The following is a 7,145-nucleotide window of genomic DNA, read 5'->3' on the forward strand; positions in this document are numbered from 1 at the left end:
TAAGTTGGTGTAATATTTTTTTCGTAAAGTTTAAACATGCATTATACAATACACATACAAATGAAAGTATAAGCATAAGTAAATCTATCAATGTCAATTTATGATAAGGCATTAGACTAATGGACATAAACTTAGTTAACTATTCCAAAGGTTCCAAGACTTTTCCATTTTTAAATACATTAATTGAACTGCTAATATCAACCATAACATAAGCACATGATATATCCTTGTTCATTTTAAAGCCCAAGTCGAAATATGAACTAGTTCTTTACTTATCCATAAGGAAAAGATTAGAAATCATAAACTATCGTATCTATTACAATATAAGTTATATGATACATTCATCATAACAAAGTAAGTAAAGGTACAATTAATAAGATACAATGATACATCATGGGATACGTAATAACACACTTCCACTATATATCAAGTCATAAATATAATATAGGTACATACACATCTCTTGAATGAATCTCCACAACCAATGTATCATATAATGCAAGATAGATATCTCATGATGATAATAAAAAGTTCTCCAAGAAAAGAACAAAAAGATAGAAGTGGTAAGGAGGATCATTCAAGCACAAGAACATGAACATTGGATCTTAATGGTAATAGGGATCACCACCACCTGACCTCATGGAATTTAATACTTGGTCCTTTTGTCATCACTATGGATTTTATTATTAAACCCTACCAGACCCTTACATGAACATGTTGGTTCTTAGTAATATTTTGAATGCAATACTTTGAAATGTAGAGTAATCAATTTTATCATGATTAAAAATAGTAATGATGACTTTCTTACAATGATGATATTTTGTATGCTCTTAATTAGTGATTATCATTACTTTCATGATGATGTCATATTATGTGTCTTCATCTGATATTTATGGTTATCTTCATGATGATGAGATACTTGAGTCATAATATGATGTTTTTTATACTCATTATTTACTAGTTGTACTTACCTCATACTTGCATGTGTATGGTGTGTGTATCTATTTTATACTTATGTTTGACATGCTTGATATGGTTGAGGGAGGAATTTGAAGTCACGTGTGAGTCAGGATCTACATGATGTACCACTCCTTGTCATTGTATGTTTAGTTAGATATATATTTGTACATGCTCATCTTTTATGCAGGTTTGAACTGACTTCCTTGAATTTCCAGGAGGAGTGTGCGATGCAAAGCATCTTGAAGCTTCTCAAAACTTCATCTAAATTTTCATTTCTTCAATATCAATCTCTGTAAATTTTACTAATTAGAGGCACATTACACATATTCTTCACAAACCATTTTAACCAATTAATCAAACTCATACCTTCCTATAGCCAAAGTCCATTCTTCCAACACAACTAATACACATTTGGTTCAAAGTGCTTGATTGTCCTTAGCATTAGATTCCATAAAATAATAACATTTTCCATTGAAATCATATTTTCAAAGTACAATTTGAATCTTGGGCCACAATACAATCTACTCCAATCACATTTCAATATTTGCATCATGCATCAATTCTAACCATGCACCTCTTCAACCCACTTAGCAAAATCAAAACTAAAAATGAGAAATTTCAAATACAAATTTTGTTTATGGTTTCCAATGGATGCCATATTTAGACCAAATATTAAATTATGAACTTTATATGTGCATAACTTATTAGGAATCAATTTTCTTGCTCATGAAATAGATCCATCATTTTATTTTCAAAGCAGGATCCCATATCATAAATGTATTCACATTATACCACGAATCCCAAATCAAAATTTAGTAATCCCATTAAAATTGTATCTTCTGAAATAAATTATGATTATAGAAAATCAAACCCATACTTGCTAAAACCATATTAAATCATGGTCAAACTAAAATCTATATTTGAAATCTGAAGTTGAGATGAAAAGCTAAGTCTAGGATCATTTTTTTTTTAACAGGCAATCGGTTGAAGCCTAGATTAATTATTATTCATTTATTATTATAGTTAAGATTAATTATTATTATGTGTTAATTTTGAGTAAATTCAAACCCAAGACCTCCCTGATGAAAGGCTCACAATTTACCATTGCGTTGTAGGCTCTTCCCTAGGATCGATTTCCTTCTTATTTAACAACCCACAATTTCTTTTTAAAACTAATTCCATGGAATGATTAAACAAAACTCATTAAAAATTATATTTCCCAGAACATAATATGCTCTATTTTTTCTAATTTAAACAAATATCCCCATGCATATAAATGTTGTTTCTACATTACCTAATATGCATAAGTTTTCTTCACATTTTAGAGCCTTTTCATCGCATGGAAATTGTAGGGATTTCAATCCCAATATCATTAAAAAAAAATTCATCATTTTTAAATAAAGTCTAACAGATTATTGATTTAGATAGAGACTTTAATACAAACCATAAGAATCAAGAAACGAGCATAGACTTGCATATATTTAAGAAACATAACTAATTTAAACTTGCAAACATTGAAGAAAAAGCTCAAACTTGCACATATTAAAGAAACAACATAGTTTGATTGAGTTATGAATGACTCAAGTTGAGCACTAGTGGTGCAATTTCCTTTTGTCTATTGTAGGAAGGAGGAACAAATAATCACTACTAGAAGGAAAAAATAGAGGAGTTCAAATATCATATGGGGCATTTAATGCTCTAGTCCAAGAAAATGTCAATGACCTCGAAATGGAACCCTGGGAAGCTCTCAAGGATGCCATTCAAACCTTCAAATTGTAGGGGGGTGATCTAACAAGTTTCTTCATCCACCATTTTTTGGAAAATATCAAACTATTTTATGGTTCAAAGGTTTGGTAGCTTATTACAAACTTTTGTTTGGTGGTTCAATGATAACTTCTCATCTAGAAACTTTTATTGATGATACTACTCTTGCTAGAACCTCTACCATTAAGGATGATAAGGATACAAAGAACACTCTTAACTATTATGACAAGGTTGCATGTCAACTCATCAGTTGGGAGAAAAGATCTATACATTTTTAAAAAAAATCTAGCAAAGAGGCAAGTGCATATTGATGACATTTTGAGCTGCAATATTGTTGACCTTCCTACTACCTACCTTGGTCTCCCTCTTTGCTCCAAACCTCTTGATTCTTTTTGGAGTGGTCTGGTAGATAAATTTCACAAAAATTTAGTTGGATGAAAGGATTCTCTTCTTATTGAGGTTGGTAAGCTCCAACTTGTATCCACTTTACATAACTTTCCTATTGGAAGCTACAATTGGAACAATTGTTATGTTTTCATTGATGCCAACCTTATTGGTGAGACATTTGTTAACAATGTAGAGTTCCATCAATTGACCGATGAAGATGATTTGAAAAGATAGATAACTAGATGAACTAGTGAAGTTGTTGAGTATAGAGGAGTAAGTCTGTTGGAATTGCAATGAGAACTTGATCAATTAGTCTTTGACAAGGTAATGTGTTGTTTAATCATTATGTGAAGTGAAGAAGACAATTGAGTTGATGTATAGAAGAGAAGATAAGTAGTTGAGTAAAACACTAAGCTTGACTGAGTGACAGTTTTACTAGGTCAATAAAGTAGAAGATTAAGGAACTTAAGAGATAGCCAAGAAAACTGTATCAGCCGAGTGTTAGTTATTATTGAGCAAGATGAAGAAGGAAATATAGTAGCAACCAAGCATAGTGAAGATCAAGAAAGCTAGTGTAAGCAAAGCGAGACAAAATAGTAGAGACCAAGCTACCTAGTGTTGATTGAGTAGAAGACCATAATGATGACCAAGTGTCAAAATTTTGATAGTTTGTGAAGAATCAAATTTTGAGGCCAACATAATTGAATTTTTGGATTGGTCAAAGCATGTGAATTATTAAGGATTAATGAGCTAATGTATTTAATGCATGAATTGAGTTTGTTAAGTGATTAAATGCATGGATTTAAAGAGAAGTTTCTAGTAGTTTCAAGAAAGGAGAAGAAGGAAAAAATGATGGACATATTCAATGAATCTAATCAAATCCTAAGATCTGCGATGATGTTTAAGATCAAAGCTACCAATATAAGGAGGCATGGGGGATTTTTATTAAGGTTGGTTTGTTGTTGATTGGCAATTTTTTAGAGAACCTATGAAGAAAAGAGTAGCAAAAGAAAAGTGAGAAGATTGGTGAAGTGTTATTGCTTGAAGGGTTTCCAAGTAGATTAGAGATGGAGAGTATAATAAAGTCAAGTCAATGAGCCAACAATTGAGTCAAATGGAGATCTAAATTTGCAAAGTGAGTCGTATCTTGATGGATCAAAACTAGTTGTTACTATCTAGCCATTGTGGTAGTAAAATCCTTTAATCAAGGTTGACCTAACATTCATTTGTAAATCCTTTAATCAAGGTGAAATTCTAATGGAATGATACAAAGTCCTCTAACTAGGACACTCCTAATAGGGTGATTAAATCCTTTAATAAGGTTACACTTGTGTTTTAGAACTTCAAAAGTCGGGTTGGCTCTTAACCGAGCTCACTTCAAAAGAGTGAAAAACAGTAGCATGGTACTTGATGGTTTTTCCCAAATTAGGTTTCCGCATCAAATCCTAGTGTCATAAATGTGTGAATTTTATTTTGTGATTCATGTTATTTGCTATTGTTTATTTCTATTAGTCGACATATACTAAACAAAGAGCTAGTGTTGAATGAATAAGTTAAGTTATTGATAAGTTTCTATATTGGCCGAGTGACTTAATGAGATTGATTAAGTTGTATCAAGTTGTCAAAAGTTGAATTGGTACATCTAGACTTGACGATAATTGATTCAACCCCCCTCTCAATTATTCTTAATATTCTAGCAAATAGTATCTAAGCTTTGGTGCTTGAAAGGAAAGTTTGAAGGGACTTTAAGATAAAGATCAAGATGTACAAGAGAGAGGTACTTAAGTTGAACAAAAAGAAATTCACTACATGAAAATTATTGATGCGATTGCATCTATTTGGAGTTGGAGATTCTGCACTATACTACTTAGACAATGAATATATTGAAGTACATAGACTATTGAAAAAATGAAGGAGAAGAAGGAGCACAATCAAATGATGATAGATCTAGGATCTTCCCTGAGTTATGTTGAATTTGATGATGTAAAGGATTGCATTATTGCAAAGAAAATGTGGGATAAGTTGGCACAAATCCATGGAGGAGACAACAATGTGCTAAGGGATAAAGTAGAAAGCTTGAGAGGAAAGTTTGATGATATGAGAACAGGGAGACTGTTGCACAATATTGTGGCCAAATCAAGGAGGTTGTGAATTCTATTAGAGGAGCTAGAGAAAACATATTTAATGAGCCTATGATAAGAAAGGTATTGAGGACTTTATTTCCTATCTATGCAATTCAAGAATTGAGATGTACACCTAGTAATGATATGACCTTTGATAGTCTAACTGGTAGACTCACTACATTTGAATTGTCAAATTTTGATAACTATACACCTTCTACTATTGAGTGTGCTTTCAAATCTCAACTAACCCTTGATGGATCTAAAAGAAATTAAAAGAATAAGCACGCAGACAATGATAGTGATAGTGAATCAGATGATGATCTTGATGATCTAGAAGCATTATTGGAAAGAAGGCTACCGAGAGGAAGAGACAAATAAAAAGGTAAAATTCCTATTATTTGTTTTACATGTAAAAAAGTTGGTTATATTGCTGCAAGATGGCCTAATAGAGATGAGAAGGAAGAAAGAAAAGATAATGAGTACCAAGGAAGGATAGACAACAAAGACAACCAAGGGAAAAAAACTAAAAGGGAAAAAGGTAAGAAATCTTGTTACACTGCTGAAGGAGATGGTTTTAATACTGATACTAATGAAAACATTGAAGATGTCATTTATGTTGTAGTGAAAGATGAATTTGACAATGATGAGAAATCTTCTTTAGTTTCAGATGTGAATGAGAATGACAGATGGATAATTGATAGTAGTTGTTCACATCACATGACTAGTGATATAAGTAAGTTTGAAAAGCTAGAACATTATAATGGGAGTAGTGTTAAGTTTAGAAATGATGCACCATGTTATGTGAAAGGTAAAGGGTCAATAATATTGAATGATAAGATCAGATGTGACAATGCATATTGGGTTGATGGTTTGAAATAAAACTTGTTGAGTGTGGCATAGTTAAATAGTTTAGGCTACCGAGTTGAATTCCAAAACAAGAAAGCAAAAATTTATGATGCTACTAGTGAAATAATTGGAAGTGGACAGAAAACAAGAGGTAACTTGTTATATCTAGACCTATCTGAAGATATTTGTCTATTTTCAAAATTTGAAGATGTTTGGTTATGGCATAAGAGGCTATGTCATGTGAATTTTGATAATTTAGTAAGCATTAGTAAGATAAAAAGAGTGAGAGAATTAGCAAGATTGAGAAAACTTGATAAAGTGATGTACAAACAATGTCAAATGGGAAAAATTAAAAAGTCTAGTTTCAAGAGAAAGACCTATTCTTCTAATTATATTTTTGAGTTCGTTCATACATATTTATGTGGTCCTATTGGAGTGCAAAGTTATTATTGTGACGAGTACTTTATTCCATTTCTTGATGACTTCTCTAGAATGATGAATGTGATGTTTCTTAAAGAAAAATTTAATGTATTTCAAATGTTTAAGTGGTATTTGGCTAGAGTTAAAAAGGAAAAAGGTAAGATTTTGAAGTTCTTGAGATCAAATAGAGGAGGTGAATTCATATCATATGAGTTCAATAAATTCTGCAATGACAAAGGAATCAAGAGACAAATGAGTGCACCAAGGACTCCACCACATAATGGGAGAGCTAAAATAAGGAATAGATCAATCATGGACTGTGAAAGAATACTAATGTTGGAAAATAATGCTTCAAAAAAGTATTAGAGAGAAGTTGTAAGTACTTTAGTTTATACACTAAATCGAGTTCAAGTCAAGAAAGGTACACACAAAACCCCTTTTGAACTTTGGTATGGCTATGCACCTAATGTCGATTATTTCAAAGTCTTTGGAAGCAAATGTTACATATTGAAAGATGTGAGGAAAGGAAAACTTGATGCAAAGAGTGATGAAGGTATATTCCGAGGATATTATACAAAAAGAAAAGCATACAGGTGTTTGAATATTAACACTAACAAAATTGTGGAAAGTGAAAATGTTAGAGTT

The sequence above is a fragment of the Cupressus sempervirens genome, chromosome 10 (genome assembly GCF_028749045.1).
Source record: "Cupressus sempervirens isolate cs-2001-9-10 chromosome 10, ASM2874904v1, whole genome shotgun sequence".
Lineage (NCBI taxonomy): Eukaryota > Viridiplantae > Streptophyta > Pinopsida > Cupressales > Cupressaceae > Cupressus > Cupressus sempervirens.